General features: G+C 45.4%; 2 protein-coding genes across 5 annotated transcripts in view; one reads left to right on the forward strand and one right to left on the reverse strand.

The window, feature by feature from the left end:
- The window catches only part of LOC106574771 (filamin A-interacting protein 1-like), an 82816-nt gene extending 60777 nt beyond the window's left edge, over nt 1-22039 (reverse strand). Inside the window, exon 1 of the mRNA XM_082963008.1 lies at nt 21764-22039. The gene's annotated coding sequence lies outside the window, so the exon portion shown is untranslated. The remainder of the gene's footprint in view (nt 1-21763) is intronic.
- The window catches only part of LOC106574607 (uncharacterized), a 104000-nt gene that overhangs the window by 65643 nt on the left and 12976 nt on the right, over nt 1-25381 (forward strand). The window lies entirely within an intron of this gene.

A 25381-nucleotide genomic window follows, 5' to 3' on the forward strand; every position in this document is an offset into this window, starting at 1 on the left:
GGCCACTCAAGGACATTCAGAGACTTGTCCCAAAGCCACTCCTGCGTTGTCTTGGCTGTGTGCTTACGGTCGATGTCTTGTTGGAAGGTTAACCTTGGCATTCAGGCCAAAGAGTTCAAGCCTATGTGTTTGTAGCTTCAACCCTGCAGCACACACACACACACCAATTGATTAATGGACTGCTGAATATATCTTTTTTTCTCTTGCTTTGTTTGCTTTTTCCATATGTCTATCTCTAATATGCTACCCAGGAAAGAGATGAAAATAGCCCATATGAATATATGCAGCCTTAGAAATAAGTTTAATGAAATCAATAATTTGCTAACATCAGATAACATTCATATATTAGCCATTTCTGATACTCACTTAGATAATTCATTTGATGATACAGCAGTAGCAATACAAGGATATAACATCTATAGAAGAGACAGAAATGCTTATGGGGGAGGTGTTGCTGTATATATTCAGAGTCATATCCCTGTATTGCTTGGAGAAGATCTTGTGTAGAGTGTTATTTTGTTAGCACAAAAAAAAGAAGAAAAAAAATGTATGAAATGTATGCATTCACTACTGTAAGTCGCTCTGGATAAGAGCGTCTGCTAAATGACTAAAATGTAAATGTGAAATGTTATTGAAGTGTTGTGGTTGCAGGTTCACTTGGCACATCTAAAGCCTTTTCTTTTGGGGTGTTGCTATAGGCCACCAACTGCTAACAGTCAGTATCTAAATAATATGTGTGAAATGCTTGATAGTGTATGGGATGTAAACAGAGAGGTCTGCTTTCTTGGGGACCTGAATATTGACTAGTTTTCATCAAGCTGTCTGCTCAAGAGGAAGCTTCTCACTGTAACCAGTGCCTGTAATCTGGTTCTTGTTATTAATCAACCTACCAGAATATTTACAAACACTACAGTACCAAGATTATCCACATGTATCAATCACATGTTTATTAATATGTTGATTACTGTACCCATTGGATACAGTAATCACAATATAGTGGCTATATCCAGGAAAGCCAAAGTTCCAACAGCTGGGCCTAAAATAATGTATAAGAGATTATACAAAATATTTTGCTGTGACTCTTGTGGATGATGTTAAAAATATTTGTTGGTCTGATGTGATTAATAAGGAGCATCCAGACACTGCATTTGATGAATTTATGAAATTGCTTCTTCCAATTATTGTTAAACATGCACCTGTTAAGAAACTGACTGCTAGAACTGTTAAGGCTCCATGGATTGATGAGGAATTGAAAAACTGCATGGTTGAAAGAGATGGGGCAAAATGAGTGGCTAATAAGTCTGGCTGTACATCTGACTGGCTGACTTACTGCAAATTGAGAAACTATGTGACTAAACTCAAAAAGAAGAAGCCAAGATCAATGATATAAAGAATGATGGGAAAAAAACTTGAGTACTTTAAATGACATTATGGGCAGAAAGACAAATTCAACTCCATCTTTTATTGAATCATGGCTTATTCATCACAAAACCATTTGATGTTGCCAATTATTTTAATGATTACTTCATTGGCAAAGTGGGCAAACTTATGCAGGAAATGCCAACAACGAACAGTGAGCCATTGTACTCATGCATAAAAAAAACAAATAATGAAAGAAAAGCATTGCAGGTTGAATTTTGTAAAGTTGGTGTGGGAGAGGTGGAAAAATTATTGTTATCGATCAATAATGACAAACCACCTGGCATTAAACTTAGATGGAAAGCTACTGAGGATGGTAGCTGACTCCATAGCCACTCCTATCTGTCATATCTTTAATCTGAGCCTAGTGTAAAGTCTTTGTCCTCGGGTCTGGAGGGAAGCCAAAGTAATTCCGCTATCCGAGAGTGGTAAAGCGGCCTTTACTGGTTCTAACAGCAGACCTATAAGCTTGCTGCTAGCTCTTAGCAAACTGTTGGAAAAAATTGTGTTTGACCAAATACAATGCTATTTCTCTGTAAACAAATTAACAACAGACTTTCAGCATGCTTATAGAGAAGGGCACTCAACATGTACTGCACTGACACAAATGATGATTGGTTGAAAGAAATTGATAATTAGAAGATTGTGGGAGCTGTACTGTTAGATTTCAGTGCAGCCTTTGATATTATTGACCATAACCAGTTGTTGAAAAAACGTATGTGTCATGGCTTTTCAACCTCTGCCATATTGTGGATTCTGAGCTATCTATCTAACAGAACTCAGTGTTTTCTTTAATGGAAGCTTCTCTAATGTCAAACATGTAAAGTGTGGTGTACTGCAGGGCAGCTCCCTAGGCCCTCTACTCTTTTCTATTTTTACCAATGACCTGCCACTGGCATTAAACAAAGCATGTGTATCCATGTATGTTGATGACTCAACCATATACACATCAGCAACCACAGCTAATTAAGTCACTGAAACCATTAACAAAGAGTTGCAGTCTGTTTTGGAATGGGTGGCCAGTAATAAACCCGTCCTGAACATCTCTAAAACTAAAAGCATTGTATTTGGCACTAATCATTCCCTCAGCTGAACCTGTTAATGAATGGTGTGGCTGTTGAACAAGTTGAGGAGACTAAATTACTTGGCGTTACCTTAGATTGTAAACTGTCATGGTCAAAACATATGGATTCAATGGTTGAAAAGATGGGGAGAGGTAATAACTAAAAGCATTGTATATGGTACTAATCATTCCCTCAGCTGAACCTGTTAATGAATGGTGTGGCTGTTGAACAAGTTGAGGAGACTAAATTACTTGGAGTTACCTTAGATTGTAAACTGTCATGGTCAAAACATATGGATTCAATGGTTGTAAAGATGGGGAGAGGTCTGCGTTTTTGACAACACACTCCAAAAAGTAAGTTCTGCAGGCTCTAGTTTTGTCTTATCTTGATTATTGTCCAGTTGTGTGGTCGAGTGCTGCAAGGAAAGACCGAATTAAGCTTTAGCTGGCCCAGAACAAAGCATCACGTCTTGCTCTTCATTGTAATCAGAGGGCTCATATAAATACTGTGCATGCTAGTCACTCTTGGCTAAGAGTTCAGTAGAGACACTGCATCACTTCTTCTTTTAATAAGAAACATTAATGTGTTGAAAATCCCAAATTGTTTGCATAGTCAACTTACACACAGCTCTGAGACACACACTTACCCCTCCAGACATGGCACCAGGGTTATTTTCACAGTCCCCAAATCCAGAACAAATTAAAGAAAGTATACAGTATTATATAGAGCCATTTTTGCATGGAACTCCGTTCCATCTCATATTGCTCAAATAAACAGCAAACCTGGTTTACAAAAACAGATAAAGCAACACCTCACGACACCATCCTCTCCACTATTTGTCCTAGATAGTTTGTGTGTAGTTCTGTCCTTGAGCTGTTGTCTATTAATGTTCTGTATTATGTCATGTTTCATGTTTTGTGTGGACCCCAGGAAGAGTAGCTGCTGCTTTTGAAACAGCTAATGGTGATCCTAATAAAATACAAAAATACCAATCTTGGTTTCATCAGACCAGAGCATCTTGTTTCTGAGAGTCTTTATGTACTTTTTGGCAAACTCTTAGTGGGCTGTTATGTGCCTTTTACTGAGGAGTGGCTTCTGTCTGGCCACTCTACCAATCAGGCCTGATTGGTAGAGTGCTGCAGAGATGGTTGTCCTTCTGGAAGGTTCTCCCATCTCCACAGAGGAACTCTAGAGCTCTGTCCATCGTGTTCTTGGTCACCATGACCAAGGCCCTTCTCCCCCGATTTCTCAGTTTTGCTAGCCGGCCAGCTCTAGGAAGAGTCTTGGTGGTTCCAAACTTCTTCCATTTAAGGCCACTGTGTTCTTGGGGACCTTCAATGCTGCAGAAATGTTTTGGTAGCCTTCCCCAGATCTGTGCCTCAACACAATCCTGTCTCGGAGCTCTACGGACAATTCCTTCGATCTCATGGCTTGGTTTTTGCTCTGATAAGCATTGTCAACTGTGGGACCTTTATATAGACAGGTGTGTGCCTTTCCAAATCATGTCCAATTCATTGACTTTACCACAGGTGGACTCCAATCAAGTTGTAGAAACATCTCAAGGATGCTCAATGGAAACAGGATACACCTGAGCTCAGTTTCGAGTCTCATAGCAAAGGGTCTGAATACTTATGTAAATAAGGTAGTTATGTTTTTTGTTATAAATTTGCAAAAAAAATCTAAAAACCTGTTTTCGCTTTGTGATTATGGGGTATTGTGTGTTGATTGATAAGGGAAAAATAAATAATTTAATACATTTTAGAATACAGCTGTAAAGTAACAACATGTTGAAAAAAGTTAAGTGGTCTGAATACTTTGAGAATGCACTGTAAAATAATGGAATTAGAAATCTAACAAAAAACTTTCTGGGCTAATAATGTAAGAGATAACACAACATTTGTTTTACAATATTGCAAAGTTTCTTAGGAGCTAGAAGCAGAGCTGCCATATCTGTTGGCGCCATCTCATATAGCTATAGAGATGTCACTAGGCTATGTTGAGCCAGCAATGGAAATGATCGCCTATCATAAATCTCTATGGTAAATGTTACTCTCAAATGTCTGACATACTGTAGGACAGCCTACAGCATAAACTTGAGTTGTAGCGTCCTCTAAACTGTTTTCCTATGCAGGAAGAAGAGTACTCACTCCATAGGGTCTCCTGTGGAACAGTGGGTAGAGGATGGCGTTTGAAACTTTAGGGCTGTGGGTTCGACTCCCACGGGGGACCAGTACAAAAATGCCAAATTACAGTAAGTCGCTCTGGATAAGAGCGTCTGCTAAATAACTGAAACGTTTAAAAAAGGAATTGGCCTGAAGCTGTACATTCTGGTGATGCTTTTTACAGGATAACCTGCAGATGGCAGCAATTTGTAACTTTTGGGACTTTGTCCTTTATCCTGCACACAAGCGCCACAGCAGCACTGAGTAAGAACATCATTCTTAAAGGCACTATGCAGGCATCATGACCCTTCTCCCAATGAGCCTATCCTCTCTGGCAGTTCTGGGCAGAAGTCACCTGTAAACACTGATTTAGGGTTAGTGACTTTTCCCCAATTCTTACTTTCACCATAAGGGAAAGAAATGTAAAGCTGACCTTAGATCAGTGTCTCTGACAAAGGACTGACAAGAACGCAGAAATGGGTAATAGGGTCCATTAGGCTGGTCATCAGGTTGTCAGTGTGTCTGTTACAGCCTAGATCCCTCTTAATGGTGATTCCTCCTTTCACCACGTCCTGTAACTGTCAATGTCTAGGCCTGACTCACCCTGACCTGTCTGAGAGATCAAATCAAATCAAATTTTATTAGTCACATTCGTCAAATACAACAGTATTTCACCTTACAGTGAAATGCTTACTTATGAGCCCCTAACCGACAGTGCAGTTTAAAAAAAATAATAATAATACTAAAATCCGAAATAAAAAGATACCTAACACTACGACCTTACGACCCCAAGTGACCTCACAACAAGTCAGTTGATTCCTTCTCATCGTCACGCCAACTGAAGTACACACAACTATCCGTTTGCGGAGGTTGAAAATCCCTCTTTGTAGGGTTTTCTAATCTCTCAGTGTTTCTGGTTGACTCTTTCTGACCGTTCATCTATTGGAGAGGAGTGACACCACCTTGTAACCCTTCACGGTCTTGTCTGTTGTCTCCCCTTGAAAGAGTCCCATATCCGCTTCTCTGGTCTATTTCTCCCATAAACGCAGGTTATGCCTCTCTCCGCCCACGTTCAATCTTACAATGATAGCCTATCTATAGATATCCTCAGTATTTTGATGCTTCCGGAATCGTACGATATGGGACAATGAATGTAATGGCACTGTGTGCCAACCACTGAACTAAGAACACCTGGCCCTTTCTAAGAATCTAAGAATACTAGAATAAGTTAAGCATACTATGATCCAATTAGTCCACTTGATGTCAAAAACTTCAAGTTCCATTTTTCAGACTTTAGCTTGGAGCTTTATGCCCCCTACTGGGGAAAGGGGAAGGAAACATGTAAAACAAGAAATGGCGCTGCAGTATGGAAGAGGAGAGAAGAAATGGTGGAAATTCAGCTAGACCTCCATACTATACACCCTGCATACCATACACCCTGCATCCCACTGCTGGCTTGCCTCTGAAGCTAAGCAGGGTTGGTCCTAGTCGGTCCCTGGATGGGAGATCTTATGCTGCTGGAAGTGGTTTTGGAGGGCCAGTAGGAGGCACACTTTCCTCTGGTCTAAAAAAATATCCTCAGAAGTGCCCCAGAGCAGTGATTGGGGACATTTCCCTGTGTAGGGTGCCGTCTTTCGGATGGGACGTTAAATGGGTGTCCTGACTCTGTGGTCTCTAAAGATCCCATGGCACTTATCGTAAGAGTAGGGGTGGTAACCCTGGTGTCCTGGATAAATTCCCAATCTGACCCTCATACCATCATGACTATCTAATCATCCCCAGCTTCCAATTGGCTCATTCATCCTGCCTCCTTTCTCTTGTAACTATTCCCCAGGTCATTGCTGTAAATGAGAATGTGTTCTCAGTCAACATACCCGGTAAAATAAAGGTTAAAAAAATAATACAGAACACATTGATGCTAGGAATGTAGACCAGTTATGTTATCAGGCAATCCTCACAGTTGAAAGGCTCATATGTGAAGAGGCCAACTAGGCTATATTGCAAAGGTCCCTTCCTTCTCAGTAAACACCAGGCCTATACAAAATACCCACATGGGATTATAAAATATCACTGGATTCATTCTGCTGAGTAGGAGTCATGAAAGCCAAAAAAAAGAGAAATGGCTCGACAGATATGTGAACCATATCTATGCTTTGTCCTTAACATGTACCACTGTTGAGCAAGACGTGGCTATGGCTATTAGCTTTGCTGCTAATTTGGCCCTGCTAGCTGTTGGAGTCGGGCTAGCCTAGCCTTCACGCATATATGCTCTTTGGCTGTTGGAGTGGGTCAAGCCTAGCCTGTGATGGCTGCTGCAGTGGGGCTAGCCTAACCTAACCTAGCCTAGCCTGTGCTAACTGCTGCAGTGCTAGCTGTTGGAGTGGGGCTAGCTGTTGCAGTGCTCGTGTTGCCGTTATTAAGCCTCTGTGCTTGCTGCTTTGCGTGATGTATTGTTGTCTCTACCTTCTTGCCCTTTGAGCTGTTGGCTGTGCACAATAATGTTTGTACCATATTTTGTTCTGCTACCATGTTGTGTTGCTACCATGTTGTGTTTCTACCGTGTTGTTGTCATGTTGTGTTGCTACCATGCTGTGTTGTCATGTGTTGCTGCCTTGCTATGTTGTTGTCTTAGGTCTCTCTATGTAGTGTTGTCTCTCTTGTCGTGATGTGTTTTTTTGTCATATATATATATATATATATTTATATATTATTTATATATTTATTTATATATATTTATTTATTTATTTATTTGTTTGTTTGTTTGTTTTTAATCCCAGCCCCCGTCCCCGCAGGAGGCCTTTTGGTAGGCCGTCATTGTAAATAAGAATTTGTTCTTAACTGACTTAGCTAGCTAAATAAAGGTGTGTTTATGTGCCCAGACTTGAGGCGGGATGATCTCTCTGTAATCCACGCCTGCCCAACGCCCCGCTACCTGCTATAATTAGGGTCACTCGATCCGCCCCACTACGGGGGGAGGGGGTGGGGGGTTAAATATATACCTGATACATTTAAATATATTGGGAAGATGTATTTATCAAATATATAAATAAATAAAATATATTTACATTATTTGTGAAATGTATGTGTAAAATACACACTCACAACTTCTTCTACCCCGATGATAATGTCGAGTCTCATTGACCTCTGCTACCTTAGCATTAGGTTTCCAAAGTGGCGTTTTGCACTGATTGAAGTGGATTGTGTGACATCAATAACCGATCATAGTTTTCACTTGGATTCACCTGGTCATGGAAAAAGCAGGTGTTCTTAATGTTTTGTATAATCAGTGTATAAACCTCTATGTAGAAGTATATGAAAATGGCAAATTTTGTAATATGCCCATATATTTTTGTACATATATATAAATCTGTACATATCAGGTTTAAACATATATTTCGATACCTGTAATTTACATATACAGTTGAAGTTGGAAGTTTACATACACCTTAGCCAAATACATTTAAACTCTGTTTTTCACAATTCCTGACATTTAATCCTGGTAAAAATTCCCTGTCTTAGTTCAGTTAGGATCACCACTTTATTTTAAGAATGTGAAATGTCAGAATAATAGTAGAGAGAATAATTTAGTTTCTTTCATCACATTCCCAGTGAGTCAGAAGTTTACATACACTCAATTAGTACTTGGTAGCATTACCTTTAAATTGTTTCACTTGGGTCAAACATTTCGGGTAGCCTTCCACAAGCTTCCCACAATAAGTTGGGTGAATTTTGGCCCATTCCTCCTGATAGAGCTTGTGTAACTGGAGTCAGGTTTGTAGGCCTCCTTGCTCGCACACGCTTTTTCAGTTCTGCCCACAAATTTTCTATAGAATTGAGGTCAGGGCTTTGTGATGGCCACTCCAATACCTTGACTTTGTTGTCCTTAAGCTATTTTGTCACAACTTTTGGAATTATGCTTGGGGTCATTGTCCATTTGGAAGACCCATTTGCGACCAAGCTTTAACTTCCGCTGATGTCTTGAGATGTTGCGTCAATATATCCACATAATTGCCCTTCCTCACGATGCCATCTATTTTGTGGAGTGCACCAGTCCCTCCTGCAGCTAAGCACCCCAACAACATGATGCTGCTATCCCCGTGCTTCACGGTTGTGATGATGTTCTTCAGCTTGCAAGCCTCCCCCTTTTTCCTCCAAACATAACAATGGTCATTATAGCCAAATAGTTATATTTTTGTTTCATCAGACCAGAGGACATTTCTCCAAAAAGTGCGATCTTTGTCCTCATGTGCAGTTGCAAACCGTAGTCTGGCTTTTTTATGGCGGTTTTGGAGCAGTGGCTTCAGGTTATGTCGATATAGGACTCATTTTACTGTGGATATAGATACTTTTGTACCGGTTTCCTCCAGCATCTTCACAAGGTCCTTTGCTGTTGTGCTGGGATTGATTTGCACTTTTCGCACCAACGTACGTTCATCTCTAGGAGACAGAACACGTCTCCTTCCTGAGCGGTATGACGGCTGCGTGGTTCCATGGTGTTTATACTTGCGTACTATTGTTTGTACAGATGAACGTGGTACCTTCAGGCGTTTGGAAATTGCTGCCAATGATGAACCAGACTTGAGGAGGTCTACACATTTTTTTTATGAAGTCTTGGCTGATTTCTTTTGATTTTCCCATGATGTCAAGCAAAGAGGCATTGAGTTTGAAGGTAGGCCTTGAAATACATTGAAATACATCCACAGGTACACCTCAAATTGACTCAAATGATGTCAATTATCCTATCAGAAGCTTCTGAAGCCATGACATCATTTTCTGGAATTTTCTAAGCTGTTTAAAGGCACAGTCAACTTAGTGTATGTAAACTTCTGACCCACTGGAATTGTGATACAGTGAAATAATCTGTCTGTAAACAATTGTTGGAAAAATGTCTTGTGTCATGCACAAAGTAGATGTACAAACCGACTTGCCAAAACTTTAGTTTGTTAAAAAGAAATGTGTGGAGTGGTTGAAAAACGAGTTTTAATGACTCCAACCTAAGTGTATGTAAACTTCCGACTTCAACTGTACGTAAATACATGTACATACATGTACATATACCAGCCTGACACTGTGATTGTAATATTTTCTGTTTAATCCATGTGGTGTTTTTAATCAAACTAAATGGTTAGCCACACAGTGAAAACATCCATAGTTGATTTCTAACCAGTTTAGCTCACTGTTGCTCACGGCAACAGACCCTCAAGGGTAGTTGTCTGCCTGTCGGCCCGTCAGACTGAAATCTCATGTATCTAAGAATTTGGACAGCTACAATATCAGTTCAATAAGCTTTGAACTCTTTACTAAGAATAACACATATTGTTATTTGCTAGCGCAGCAGGCTGAGGTAACCAATTAGGCCATTGAGCAGATGTCGAGGTCACAATGGATGTCATTCTTCCCCCTTGATGGTGATTAGTTAAGCATTAAGCATCTCCTCATTGATTGACTCGCTGGGAAAGAGGGAATTGATCGGCTATTTAAAACCACTCACTTGTATTGATCGTAATGTATTGACTAACACTGGCTGGTGTCTCCCGTTTGGAGATTTGAACCTTTATGCTAACAAATCTATTAACTTTGCACTTGAAAACGCTCTTAATCTAACGACCGCCTCAGACTACTCGTAGAACAGCTAAGTGCGTCGTTAGTTGCTTTTTTGCCCTCCCAAGTCACTTTACACACAGATGATCTCCGCTAAACATAGAATCCCATGTTTTATCTGTCTCTCTGTGACTGCTGATAACTTCACAACGAAGTTGACTACAAATACTAAGTTGCCTACAGTAGGCTACAGGCCTATGTAAATCATATTGCAATACATTTAATGTTCAATCAATTGAGTTCTATTTTGATACTTGTATGCTACTGTCTATAATTTGTCTCAATATATTTAATGATGTGTAACAACATGTGCGCAATGATGTGCCAAATCTTGATTTAGTGCATTATAATAAGCTGCCTAATATTTGCAGCCATAGGTGATAATATCTTTCTAGGAGCTGATCCATCGTCAGTACTGTGGAATAATTATAATGTTAAGGTAAGATTTGAATAGAGAAAGCTGATCCGAGAGCAGCGTTGCCTTTCGATCCTATCAGTATCGACCCATGCCTCAATGACACACTTAGCGAACGTTCTCTATACGTCGTGTTTTGGGAAACCTATTTTACATCTTCGGCCGTTGTAGGAAAGATGCATCGTTAAAACACTCGTAAGACTAAATGCCAACACTTTTGGGAAACCTGGCCCAGGTTGATTATTCCTGGCAATGATTAGCTAGCGAAGCATGGCTGTAGATCTAAGTGATCTGTTGTGGTATCGATATAGCTGTGGACCCCAGGAAGAGTAGATGCTGCTTCTGCAAAGGCTAATGAGGATCCAAATAAACAAAACAGCTACCAACAGCGAGCCCCTAACTACCAAAACCACCTAGCAGGTAATTTGGGTCACATTCAGATAGACATGTCATAAAAAGAGCTGACAAGATTCCTTACTCTACATGTAATAGAGCCATGTCTGTTCTACTAAATATATTTTTATCTGAATGTTCCACACCACTGTGCCCTACTTCCTTTACTGGTATCCTGAGGGAAAGACGATGTGGAGAAAAGCTGCAGTCTAAGTGAGATTGGACCATAGCTTAAACTAGGCCTGTTATAAGGTCTAACTGGACTATATGGCAGACAGACGGTGTTCTGTACCCTCCTCACACCTCATGGGTAGCTCAGTTCTGGGCCCCATGCCAGCCTGACACTGCACCATGCTGTGTCCTGGAGGCCAGAGCTCATATCCAGTGCTGTGTGTGTGTAACATGCCTCAGTCAATCAGTAGCCTTAAATAAGAAGGGAACGGTTGAGGGGAACATGTTCTAGGGGGAGAAAATAGCCTGATAATTGCTCCTGACATTTGATGAATTCCAGAGTGGCACAAGATGTGGCTGTGACAAGATACGCTGTCTGTCATTTTTAGTATGACCGTCCCTAGCGACGTGATGTCATAGACGGGACAACAACAAGGGTCACTGCAACCAGTGGGGCCGTTTTTAACCAATTGGAACTCAATGACCTTTTATTCTTTCACTAGCTCGCATTCACTAGCCCAGTCAAAACTGTTCGCTGCTCTGGCACCCCAATGGTGGAACAAGCTCCCTCACGACGCCAGGACAGCGGAGTCAATCACCACCTTCCGGAGACACCTGAAACCCCACCTCTTTAAGGAATACCTAGGATAGGATAAAGTAATCCTTCTAACCCCCCCAAAAAAAGATATAGATGTACTATTGTAAAGTGGTTGTTCCACTGGATATCATAAGGTGAATGCACCAATTTGTAAGTCGCTCTGGATAAGAGCGTCTGCTAAATGACGTAAATGTAAAATTTAGCAAGGAACCCAGTACTTGTGCCGTCTTATCCTATCCTTCGACCTCATGGCTTGGTTTTTGCTCTGACATGCACTGTCAACTGTGGGACCTTATATAGACAGGTGTGTGCCTTTCCAAACCATGTCAAATCAATTGAATTTACCCCAGGTGGACTCCAATCAAGTTGTAGAAACATCTCAAGGACGATCAATTGAAACAGGTTGCACCTGAGCTCAGTTTTGGATCGCATAGCAAAGGGTCTGAATATTTATGTAAATAACGTATTTCTGTGTTTTTATTTTTTATAAATTAGCAAAAATGTCTAAAAATCTATTTTTGCTTTGTCATTATGGGGTATTGTGTGTAGATTGATGAACGGGAAAAAAACGATTTCATCAATTTTAGAATAAGGCTGTAATGTAACAAAATGTGAAAAAAGTGAAGGGGTCTTAATAGTTTCCGAATGCACTGTATATGTTCAATCCAGAAATGGTTCATCCAATCGGCCTAAAACCTAATCCCTTCTTTATTCACTAGCTCACCAGCAATATGTCTCACACCAGGCTTAGTCTGGACCTCAGGCTGAGCAGGTCCAGCCTCCTCTGGCAAGTTTAGAAGCTGGGGATTCACCCTGTAACACCCCAGCTATAGGATTCCACAGAAACGACACTTTCAGACATTAAAATGAGGCCTTTTCGTCTGCTGCTGAGTGTCTAATGCAGCAAGGACGCTCATCCATCACTCCAGGCCTAATGTACTGTGTATAGACGCAGCAAGTGGCCAATGCTCCCCGCCTGCTCTGTGGCTTTAGGAGTCTGACCAGGATACAATCAGACCAACCATTTAATGTGTATATTTGTTTACTTACGCCATATCACTACCACTACATACACCTGTCTCATCCTGAAAGCTGTACAATCTTAGAAAAAAGGTAAAACCCTATGCTGTTCCATGTAGAACCCTTTCCACAGAAGGTTCTACATGGAACCACATAGGGTTTTACGTGGAACCAAAAATAGTTCTTCAAAGGGTTCCCCTATGGGGACAACCGAAGTACCCTTTTAGGTTCTAGATAGCACACTTTTTTCTAAGAGTGAACCTATTTCTACCTATCTGTGAGAGGAGTCTATCAGCTGTTTTTACAACGCAGCACCCAAAGACCATTGTGTGATTTGACTTGATTGTAGGGAAAAAGGTATGTTGCACTGTGTAAATACTGCAGTGCAGGCTTGTTTTGACAGAGCTCATGGTCACTCTGGTAGCTAGGCCAGAAGGTCTCAAGAGGGACTAGTAAATAACTCACTTCTCTGCCTCCCTACGTATTCTCTAACTGGGGAGAGAGAAGTCCCTACAGCTCTGAATTCTCCTTCAACCCACAGATACAACAACTGCAGTGCAGCGTGAAGCTATGCTGTGATTCTAAATGACAAATAGAGGATTAAAAATAAACATGCTGATATGTAACTTCAATGTGCAGCAAGGCACAACGTTGTGGCTGGCAGGCAGAAGGAGGAGGAGATGTGGGGGTGAACAACATTAGAATTTATCTTCAGATATATATATATATATATATATATAGAGAGAGAGAGAGAGAGAGAGAGAGAGAGAGAGAGAGAGAGAGAGAGAGGAGAGAGAGAGAGAGAGGAGAGAGAGAGAGAGAGAGAGAGAGAGAGAGAGAGAGAGAGAGAGAGAGAGAGAGAGAGAGAGAGAGAGAGAGAGAGAGAGAGAGAGAGAGAGAGAGAGAGAGAGAGAGAGAGAGAGAGAGAGAGAGAGAGAGAGAGAGAGAGAGAGAGAGAGAGAGAGAGAGAGAGAGAGAGAGAGAGAGAGAGAGAGAGAGAGAGAGAGAGAGAGAGAGAGAGAGAGAGAGAGAGAGAGAGAGAGAGAGAGAGAGAGAGAGAGAGAGAGAGAGAGAGACTACACCAGTGGCATTCTGTAAGGAAACAGGATACCTGGTCTAAAAAGGAAGCAACCTCGCTGCTCTTTGGGGAGCTACATGTGCTTGGCTCAGGTCCCACTGGCACTGGTCAACCCCCGCTACAGCCCCCATCTCAACCCCCTCTCTAGCCACTGTCTCTCTGACCATCCCCCATCTCAACCCCCTCTCTAGCCACTGTCTCTCTGACCATCCCCCATCTCAACCCCCTCTCTAGCCACTGTCTCTCTGAACAGCCCCCATCTCAACCCCCTCTCTAGCCACTGTCTCTCTGACCATCCCCCATCTCAACACCTTCTCTAGCCACTGTCTCTCTGACCATCCCCCATCTCAACCCCCTCTCTAGCCACTGTCTCTCTGACCATCCCCCATCTCAAGCCCCTCTCTAGCCACTGTCTCTCTGACCATCCCCCATCTCAACCCCCTCTCTAGCCACTGTCTCTCTGACCATCCCCCATCTCAACCCCTCTCTAGCCACTGTCTCTCTGACCATCCCCCATCTCAACCTCCTCTCTAGCCACTGTCTCTCTGACCATCCCCCATCTCAACCCCCTCTCTAGCCACTGTCTCTCTGAAAATCCCCCATCTCAACCCCTCTCTAGCCACTGTCTCTCTGACCATCCCCCATCTCAACCCCCTCTCTAGCCACTGTCTCTCTGACCATCCCCCATCTCAACCCCCTCTCTAGCCACTGTCTCTCTGACCATCCCCCATCTCAACCCCCTCTCTAGCCACTGTCTCTCTGACCAGCCCCCATCTCAACCCCCTCTCTAGCCACTGTCTCTCTGACCATCCCCCATCTCAACCCCCTCTCTAGCCACTGTCTCTCTGACCATCCCCCATCTCAACCCCCTCTCTAGCCACTGTCTCTCTGACCATCCCCCATCTCAAGCCCCTCTCCAGCCACTGTCTCTCTGACCATCCCCCATCTCAAGCCCCTCTCTAGCCACTGTCTCTCTGACCATCCCCCATCTCAACCCCTCTCTAGCCACTGTCTCTCTGACCATCCCCCATCTCAAGCCCCTCTCTAGCTACTGTCTCTCTGACCATCCCCCATCTCAACCCCCTCTCTAGCCACTGTCTCTCTGAAAATCCCCCATCTCAACCCCTCTCTAGCCACTGTCTCTCTGACCATCCCCCATCTCAACCCCCTCTCTAGCCACTGTCTCTCTGACCATCCCCCATCTCAACCCCCTCTCTAGCCACTGTCTCTCTGACCATCCCCCATCTCAACCCCCTCTCTAGCCACTGTCTCTCTGAACAGCCCCCATCTCAACCCCCTCTCTAGCCACTGTCTCTCTGACCATCCCCCATCTCAACCCCCTCTCTAGCCACTGTCTCTCTGACCATCCCCCATCTCAAGCCCCTCTCTAGCCACTGTCTCTCTGACCATCCCCCATCTCAACCCCCTCTCTAGCCACTGTCTCTCTGACCATCCCCCATCTCAACCCCTCTCTAGCCACTGTCTCTCTGACCATCCCCCATCTCAACCTCCTCTCTAGCCACTGTCTCTCTGACCATCCCCCATCTCAACCCCCTCTCTAGCCACTGTCTCTCTGAAAATCCCCCATCTCAACCCCTCTCTAGCCACTGTCTCTCTGACCATCCCCCATCTCAACCCCCTCTCTAGCCACTGTCTCTCTGACCATCCCCCATCTCAACCCCCTCTCTAGCCACTGTCTCTCTGACCATCCCCCATCTCAACCCCCTCTCTAGCCACTGTCTCTCTGACCAGCCCCCATCTCAACCCCCTCTCTAGCCACTGTCTCTCTGACCATCCCCCATCTCAACCCCTCTCTAGCCACTGTCTCTCTGACCATCCCCCATCTCAACCTCCTCTCTAGCCACTGTCTCTCTGACCATCCCCCATCTCAACCCCCTCTCTAGCCACTGTCTCTCTGACCATCCCCCATCTCAACCCCCTCTCTAGCCACTGTCTCTCTGACCATCCCCCATCTCAACCCCCTCTCTAGCCACTGTCTCTCTGACCATCCCCCATCTCAAGCCCCTCTCCAGCCACTGTCTCTCTGACCATCCCCCATCTCAAGCCCCTCTCTAGCCACTGTCTCTCTGACCATCCCCCATCTCAACCCATCTCTAGCCACTGTCTCTCTGACCATCCCCCATCTCAAGCCCCTCTCTAGCTACTGTCTCTCTGACCATCCCCCATCTCAACCCCCTCTCTAGCCACTGTCTCTCTGAAAATCCCCCATCTCAACCCCTCTCTAGCCACTGTCTCTCTGACCATCCCCCATCTCAAGCCCCACTAGCCACTGTCTCTCTGACCATCCCCCATCTCAACCCCCTCTCTAGCCACTGTCTCTCTGACCCTCCCCCATCTCAACCCCCTCTCTAGCCCCTGTCTCTCTGACCATCCCCCATCTCAATCCCGGCCCCTCTAGCCTCTGTCTCTCTGACTAGCCCCCATCTAAAACCTGGCCCCTCTCTGGCCCATGTCTCTCTTACCAGCCCCCATCTCAAACCCGGCCCCTCTCTAGCCCCTGTCTCTCTGACCAGCCCCCATTTCAAACCTGGCCCCTATCTAGCCCCTGTCTCTCTGACCAGCCCCGATCTCAACCCGGCCCCTCTCTAGCCCCTGTCTTTCTGACCAGCCCCCATCTAAAACCCGGCCCCTCTCTAGCCCCTGTCTCTCTGACCAGCCCCGATCTCAACCCGGCCCCTCTCTAGCCCCTGTCTCTCTGACCAGCCCCCATCTCAAACCCGGCCCCTCTCTAGCCCCTGTCTCTCTGACCAGACCCATCTCAAACCCGGCCCCTCTCTAGCCCCTGTCTCTCTGACCAGCCCCCATTTCAAACCCGGCCCCTCTCTAGCCCCTGTCTCTCTGACCAGTCCCCATTTCAAACCCGGCCCCTCTCTAGCCCCTGTCTCTCTGACCAGCCCCGATCTCAACCCGGCCCCCCTCTAGCCCCTGTCTCTCTGACCAGCCCCCTCCATGGCCTCCCTCAGACCACATGATGGACAAACCACAAGACCTGGTCCAGCACTAACACACTGGGTTCAATGAGTCCAGGGCTTGGTGCTATTGGATTTGTTGAATTACAGTACCAGTCAAAAGTTTTGACACATCTACTCATTCAAGGAATTTGCTTTATTTTTACTATTTTCTACAATGTAGAATAATAGTGAAGACATCAAAATTATGAAATAACACATGGAATCATGTAGAAAATAGTAAAAATAAAGAAAAACCCTTGAATGAGTAGGTGTATCCAAACGTTTGACTGATACTGTAGGTGTGGTTGTGGTTGTGCTGAGCTGGAACAAAAGCCTCCATGCACAGTATCAATGTCCACAGCAGTAGGAGGGGCAGCTTGTGGGGGATGTCGGTTTTAATGCAGTCAACACCTGTGTCAACTTTCTGAAGAAACTCCCTGTGTGGTTTCAGTTCATCTGCAATTGGGGCCAAAGAAGTGTTACTGCAGAATCCAACTACTGTCATGAGGAGACAGATGAAGTGTTAATGAAGCCTGGCTAACACTCCGGCCAGCCCCCCTTAAACCCTTAGTGAAGGGATTTGGCTGAGGGGAAGACGGGAGGAGTCTACAGCCATGCTTGGTATTAGGGGCCACGGCCTCACATACACATGTTAATGAGACAGAATGATGGTGGCAGTAACTTGTGACGATCTCACTGCCTGCAGACATGGCTTCATATCTGGCCTTACAGCAGCATCAGCTGTACCTGTTCATGTATTCATTTGATACCTGCACGGACGCACAAACACACACAACTCTGAAGGGAAACACTTAACTAACCCATTTCCCCTCTAGCGCTAGACAGCAGGAGGTGTGACTAATGCTTGTCAGTCTGATGTACTGATTACTGCCCCACTTCCCCCAAACTGTCAATCACACTGAAGGAACCAGACGGCAGAGCATGCCGGTGGCAAACCAAGGTAACAATCTCTACGGTAACCATGGGCTCAACACTGCATCAGTATCCCATCCAATCCATCACTCTGCACAAATGGCCCAATGGAATTTATAAGCCCAAATCCCTGGGCTCTGCTGATTCAGCTGTTCCTTGATCCCCCTCTCCTCACCCCCCTGCCTCCCTTGTTCACCCCACACATACTGTACACTCCTACTGGGACTTCACATGTAACCTGGGCATACACCAGTGGAGGCTGGTCAGGGGAGGGCAGCTCATAGTAATGACGCTTTGATACTGTTCCATTACTATGAGCCCGACCTTTGATTTAAAGTTTTACCAGCCACTGTCATCCACACACCCTCAGACCCTCCCTAGGCCCTAGCTGTCTCACCACATCCACACACTCTCAGACCCTCCCTAGGCCCTAGCTGTCTCACCACATCCACACACCCTCAGATCCTCCCTAGGCCTTAGCTGTCTCACCACATCCACACACCCTCAGACCCTCCCCAGGCCCTAGCTGTCTCACCACATCCACACACCCTCAGACCCTCCCTAGGCCCTAGCTGTCTCACCACATCCACACACCCTCAGACCCTCCCCAGGCCCTAGCTGTCTCACCACATCCACACACCCTCAGACCCTCCCTAGGCCCTAGCTGTCTCACCACATCCACACATCCTCAGACCCTCCCTAGGCCCTAGCTGTCTCACCACATCCACACACCCTCAGACCCTCCCTAGGCCCTAGCTGTCTCACCACATCCACACACCCTCAGACCCTCCCCAGGCCCTAGCTGTCTCACCACATCCACACACCCCCAGATCCTCCCTAGGCCCTAGCTGTCTCACCACATCCACACACCCTCAGACCCTCCCCAGGCCCTAGCTGTCTCACCACATCCACACACCCTCAGACCCTCCCTAGGCCCTAGCTGTCTCACCACATCCACACATCCTCAGACCCTCCCTAGGCCCTAGCTGTCTCACCACATCCACACACCCTCAGACCCTCCCTAGGCCCTAGCTGTCTCACCACATCCACACACCCTCAGACCCTCCCTAGGCCCTAGCTGTCTCACCACATCCACACACCCTCAGACCCTCCCTAGGCCCTAGCTGTCTCACCACATCCACACCCCCTCAGACCCTCCCTAGGCCCTAGCTGTCTCACCACATCCACACACCCCCAGACCCTCCCTAGGCCCTAGCTGTCTCACCACATTCACACACCCCCAGACCCTCCCTAGGCCCTAGCTGTCTCACCACATCCACACACCCTCAGATCCTCCCTAGGCCCTAGCTGTCTCACCACATCCACACACCCTCAGATCCTCCCTAGGCCCTAGCTGTCTCACCACATCCACACACCCCCAGACCCTCCCTAGGCCCTAGCTGTCTCACCACATCCACGCACCCTCAGACCCTCCCTAGGCCCTAGCTGTCTCACCACATCCCAGGCTTACAGTCAGATTACAACGCCATAGGAGGCAGGCACCACAGACAGGCCACACCATGCCAGAAATACTTTAAGAAATGAGGAGATGGGAAACTCATTGGCCAATGAATAGAGGAAAGTACTATGCTGCCCCACCCAGCAGACTGTCAACCATCACGTTCATGTTGTCATGCGGTTGCTAAGCTAATCGTCAAGCAATCCCTTCTAAAAGTCATGCTTTGTGAACAACAGGTGTGGACTAACAGTGAAATGTTTACGGGCCCTTCCCAACAGCGCAGAGAGAAAGAAAATAGAGAAATAATAGAAAAGTAAAACACGTAATAATAAAATGGTATGAAGGTATGAGTCGAGAAACCTGCCTATTGTCCTCAAAAGTACAAAATGTCACAATTTCAAAGCTATATGATATTACAGAGAACAAGTTAATTATCTCACATCTCAGATAAGATTTATAATGTTGTGTTTCTTGTTCACGTAATTCATGCTAATGTTGGATTTTGGAGCTGGCGCACAATTGACTCCCATTGACTCCTTGAAGGAGGGCACTCCTTGTGGGATTGTACCCAGAATGCACCGCACGGCCCATTGACAACATACGGGCAAGATACACATATAATATGAATCCAATGACGTTTCCCATCTCCTCATTTCTTAAAGTATTTCAGGTTAGGCCTGGTTGTATGTGTTAGCCTGTTGCTTGGACTCACAAACCACTCTGTTGGGTCTCAAGCCTTTTAAAAGTTCATATGGAGCATTGCTGGGTGTCCTTCTGTCAGGACAAATATTTGCTTGCAGCATAGATTAGTGTTGGGTTTAGGTTTAGTGTTAGGCTTATCAGGGGCATGTCTAGAGAAGAGCATGGAGCTTCGGCAGGTTCTAGATGAGGGAAGACAGACACCAACCATTCCTGTTTTATGCATGGATTGATGACCTCTAATGTTCAGCCTTAACGCTGGAGGGATTGACATAAAGTTCTGAACTATAGAAAGTATGTCCACAAGGAGAAAGGTAGGCGTTGACACCTAATGCCTTGGTGACTGTTAATGTTCACACTTAAAGCAAGACGGATCAACCTAAAATGTCTGTACTGTCACCGAAGATGACGTGGTCCTTTCCATGTTACACAAACATCCAATGTGCTTTACCACTGTAAGGTTGCCATGCCAAACCCTGGAGCCTCCCGGGAATTGATAACATAAATGTAAACAATGTTGAAGGAGTTCTAATGGTCTTTAGGTTAGGAACCCTGAACGACCGACTCCTCTTGGGTCACATATTGACCATTCTGTACCCACTAAATGAGCTACTCTAAACGTGGGAATGATCTGCTCTAGCTTGAGAAATGACGACCAAACACAGAGGGGCTTGTTTTGGGCGCCATGTTTGCGCCAGTCTGATCCACAGCCAGAAGAATCTGATCGCTGCTAAAATGTATTGTTGACGGCCAGGCATCCGCCTCCCTCTCCTTGCTCTGGGACGGCACTTTCAAAACGAACCTGCTGGGTGAAGGCCTGATAACCCGATCTGGCTCGGCCCCTCCATATCCCCCACATCCCCCTGGTGATCTGAGACGCACAGGGCCCCGAGCCTGGACCCGCTGCCCTTTGGAAATACCCTGCTGCTATCACTGTACCACTTCAATGTAGAACATCCATAGGCCATCTTTGTTGATCTTTGTCTTTAATGTGTGGTAAGGAAATTGACTAGAAGGTAATCAGAACTTAACGTCACTACTGCCCAGTGGACTAGGTGGTAACTACTTCCTGCACTTCTCAGTTGACAATCGATAGATATGTTCATATTAGCTGCAGTCAATCACATGGGATTATGTTTAACTGGAAACTGATCTACACTCTTAGAAAAAAGGGTTCCAAAAGGGTTTTCCGGGTGTCCCCATAGGATAACCATTTTTGGTTCCAGGTAGAACCCTTTTGGGTTCCATGTATAACCATCTGTGGAAAGGGTTACACCTGGAACCAAAAGGGTTCTTCAAAGGGATATGCTATGGGGACAGCCAAAGAACCCTTTCGGTTCTAGACAGCACCTTTTTTTCAGTACAATATTCTATCCAGATATACAAACATAACATCAATACTCATGCAGATATGCACCCAAAACATCAATAATGATGCAAAGATGTCAAATCAACAGGAGTCAATAGGATTGATAGTGGATCTGTAAACCAACTCCCTCAGCAGACCTCACTGAGAATACAACAGTGAGCAGAGTGGTCTATGTGGTCACTACATGTTCCCTTCATGCAGTCTACCTGCCCTGTCTGATGAGCCACAACACCGTCACAGCAACACCCACTCAACACAAGCCTGTCTCCATACACTGCAGAATGCACATGATAAACTGAATGAAATACTGTAGACAAAGAGGGTTGTCATGGGTACAGAGAGAGAAGTCCCTGTAGTTTGACCTCCCTCTCTGGGTTTAGCTGCAGCGTGTAGCTGACAACCAGTCTTACCTCAGAGAGCGGTGAGTCAAATCTGTAGTCCAGACTGCTGCTTGCTGCTAGTGCTGCAGTGTCACTGTGTTGCTCTGTAGCCTCCTGCCAGCAGAGAGGAAATGTTATCCAGTGTGTAGTGTTTCCACGTCTTCCTTCCCTGATCGAGCCCTTTTTCTCCTCTCCTGTGTCCTCAGCTTGCCTCTGTCTGTACAATCCAGTTAGAGCGATGGGGGAGGAGGAGGGGGGTGAATCACTCTCCCGCCGATGCTGACGGAGAGAGGAGCGTGCCTGGGAGGGAGAGAGACAGAAAGAGGGGGAATGAGACGCTGCTGTGATAGAGGACTGGATAGAAGGACAGTGTGGTGCAGTGGAGAGAAATGACTGGGGAGGGAAGGAAGGAGAGAGAGAGGGAGGGAGGGGGTAAAGGGACAGATAGGACCTGGCATGCAGATATCAGCCTCGCTGCTAAATTTAACCTACCCCTAATGACACACACACACACACACACACACACACACACACACACACACACACACACACACACACACACACACACACACACACACGCACACACGCACACACACTTGGCCAGATGGTCCTGTCAGGGAACTGATCCCTAAGGAGTCTGGGACTGTCCTCGTGGAGATAGAGAGAAAGGAAGGAGAGAGAGAGAGAGGAAGGAGAGAGAAGAGAGATGGGGGGGTTCACTTGTTTCAAGTGCCCAGGGGTAGGTTAGTCAGTTTGGGATTGGTTGATTGTTGTTTTATGAAGAGAGTGAAAACCTTGACAAGGGAACATGAAGTATAGACAGTTCCCAAGTTGAAAGCGACTGGCCAGTAAGACCCTAATAGCATCTACCATACACATCCTAGAGTTCTATATGTCATTCTATGGAATCTACCTTCATCAGGACAGCTTTGGAAAGCTGATCCCTACATGTAGTCAGGAACATAGTTTTACTGAAGACACTGGTACCCACGTCACCCACAGCTTAAACAATAGGTGACACAAGGTGACAGAGTAAAATGCATTGTAGTTTTTATTTGACTCAGGTGGTCTATTCTGGATGACAATAGAGTCCGGGTGACCATGTCACCTGCTCTGGTACCTTAGGACAAGGCATTTGATTTGCATGTGGGGACTCAAAATGTTGGTCTGATAGGAGCATAGCAGTATTCAAAACAATGTCAAGATTCTATGATAATTTGCCAGTCAACTCTGAAAATAATTGAAAACTGTATTTTTCAAAGAATCACTGAATTTCACAGCATGTTTTTACCCCTTTAAAACCCAGTATTCTATTCCAGAAGTATACTGTTCTATGCTTGGACCTTCACTGAGGCATGCTCTCCTGTGGGACTGTTTTCTGTCCGACCACGGCAACCACGGGACTACATCTCAGACTCCTTTCAATGTGTCCTTGGCTCCGTGCGGGTCTGTGTTTTCAATCAGTGAGCAGTGCTGCGGTGGGTGTGTGGGTGGGAAGGCTTTTCCTCTGGCCTTCTCCTGAGTAGCAGTGGTGTCAATGTTTCAGTGTCTGTAAGTGTGTCTGGACTGACACAAACTACGTGTGTGGTGAGGTAAAGGGACATTCGAGGCTTCCATTGTGTCAGTCCCCAGCTGTCATCGGAACCTCTCCTTGACACATACACATACATCTTGTAAGAAACAGACTAAAAGGTGGGCCTCACAGTGCCTGCTAGGAGAGGTAGAAAATATCCCCTTATAGATTTAGATCTCAATGGGCTCCCATCAACTCTGACCTTATTTACAATGTGCTGGGGGTTGTCATGGAGATGTGGCGGGGCCTGTACTGTCAGAGCCACCTGTTGTCCTACTCAGGAGAACAATAACGCAGGACAGCATGACAATACACAGTCCCCACTGTAAAATAAACTGTTGGAATACAGGAAAATAGATTATATAGCCAGGCTAACTTTTTCCAGAGAGTTGAGAGGAGTCTCTTTATAGTGTGTGCAGTTCAAAAACACATTGAGTTGCCAACTACACACATCATTCATCAACTCACTATGAACTCTGAGGGACGTTCCTGTCTAGCCTGACTCCCAACTCTGTTTGTGCTGTCTTGTGCAACTTTGGCGTGACGTTGACATAGCGGTTGGCAAGACAGCACAAACAGATGAGCGACTCAGGCTAGTTCCTGTGCCCTCAGATATAACTAGTTCATCGTTGGCCTTGCGGCCAGTCACTGTGGCATGATGGATGTGATCTGCCTCTTGGGGAGGCTGTGCTGAATGCCTGCGCTGATGTATTTCATTGACAGCTATGTCAGCCATTTTGAGAGTGATGTACAATCATTATATCCCAGCTAGGTTTATTTACGATACGTATCCTAGCAATTTAACATCCTCTCTAATTGACAACGTGAAGTAAGAAAGTTCATATAGCCATCAGTTACTTTCAGTCATCAGTAAGAAATAGTCAACTGGAGAAAAATGACTATAAAATATCTCGACTTCTATAAAAGGGAGCTGGATAGAATATTGACATTGAAGCATCTCAGACCTGGGACGATAAACGGAAAATGATCGACCCCGACCAAACTGACCACTTATCGTGGACATTTTGCTGATATCGTTCATTATGATAAATAACCCATAGGGCCGTACTAGAGAAATGTGTAGTTTGAAATGAAATAAGTTTGCTAATATGAGTGATTGTTGAGGCTTAACTTAACCCTGCCCACAAATCACAAGCATCACAAAATGAACCTCACTTACAGCTCCCAGCGTGGTCCAGCTGAATGTGCAGGGCTAGACGTTTCCACCTGCCCATCATCTTTCATCGTCACCCAGCCCGCTGGGAGCCTTGCAAGAGGGGGAAGGCTATTCCCATCACACCTTGCAGGAGGGGGAAGGCTATTACCGTCACATCAATGATCTGAGCCGTGATCCATCCCACTGAGTATATGTATATATAACACCTCCACCTGGAGAAGGAGGGAGGGAGAGAGAAAGAGAGAGGGAGAGAGAGGGAGGGAGGAGGGAGCGAGGGGGAGAGAAATAGGGAGAGAGAGGGAGAGAGAGGGAGGGAGCGGGGGGGAGAGAGAGAGGGAGAGAGTGTGGGAGAGCGGGAGAGGATTCCAGAAATAGACCCCTATACCAAAGACTGGTAACCAGAGAGGGGCATGCTCCTCAAGCGTACCATGGGTCAGTCCGGATAGAGAATACTTATGATGAAAGCTGAAGGATGTATGGGTCATTCAACCCCACACAGGTCTAGACCACTGACCTATAGACTAGGGTACTCTGGGTAATGAGGCACAACATCTAGCTCCTCTCCCCTATAGGCTAGATCTTTAAGGACTCTATGACCTCATCCTCTCTCCATCTCTCCCATTTTGTTGTCCATCATTTAATGGCTGCTGAGCTGCACAATGCTATGCCTTTGACCTCCGCCAAAGTTAAGTGCTTTTCATTGTACCTACCAGACTAGTGCTCCATCCCAAAAGGACTCAAACAGTACACACACACACGCACACATGCATACACGCACACACACATACACATGCACACACAATAACAAATGGGCCATTATCGCTAATAAAAGGCTCTCGGGTGCAGAGATGCTTCCCAGAAAGACCCTTCACAGCTGCTCTCTCCAGCCAGCGTTAGC

This window comes from Salmo salar, chromosome 16 (genome assembly GCF_965601325.2).
Source record: "Salmo salar chromosome 16, fSalSal1, whole genome shotgun sequence".
NCBI classification, from domain to species: domain Eukaryota; kingdom Metazoa; phylum Chordata; class Actinopteri; order Salmoniformes; family Salmonidae; genus Salmo; species Salmo salar.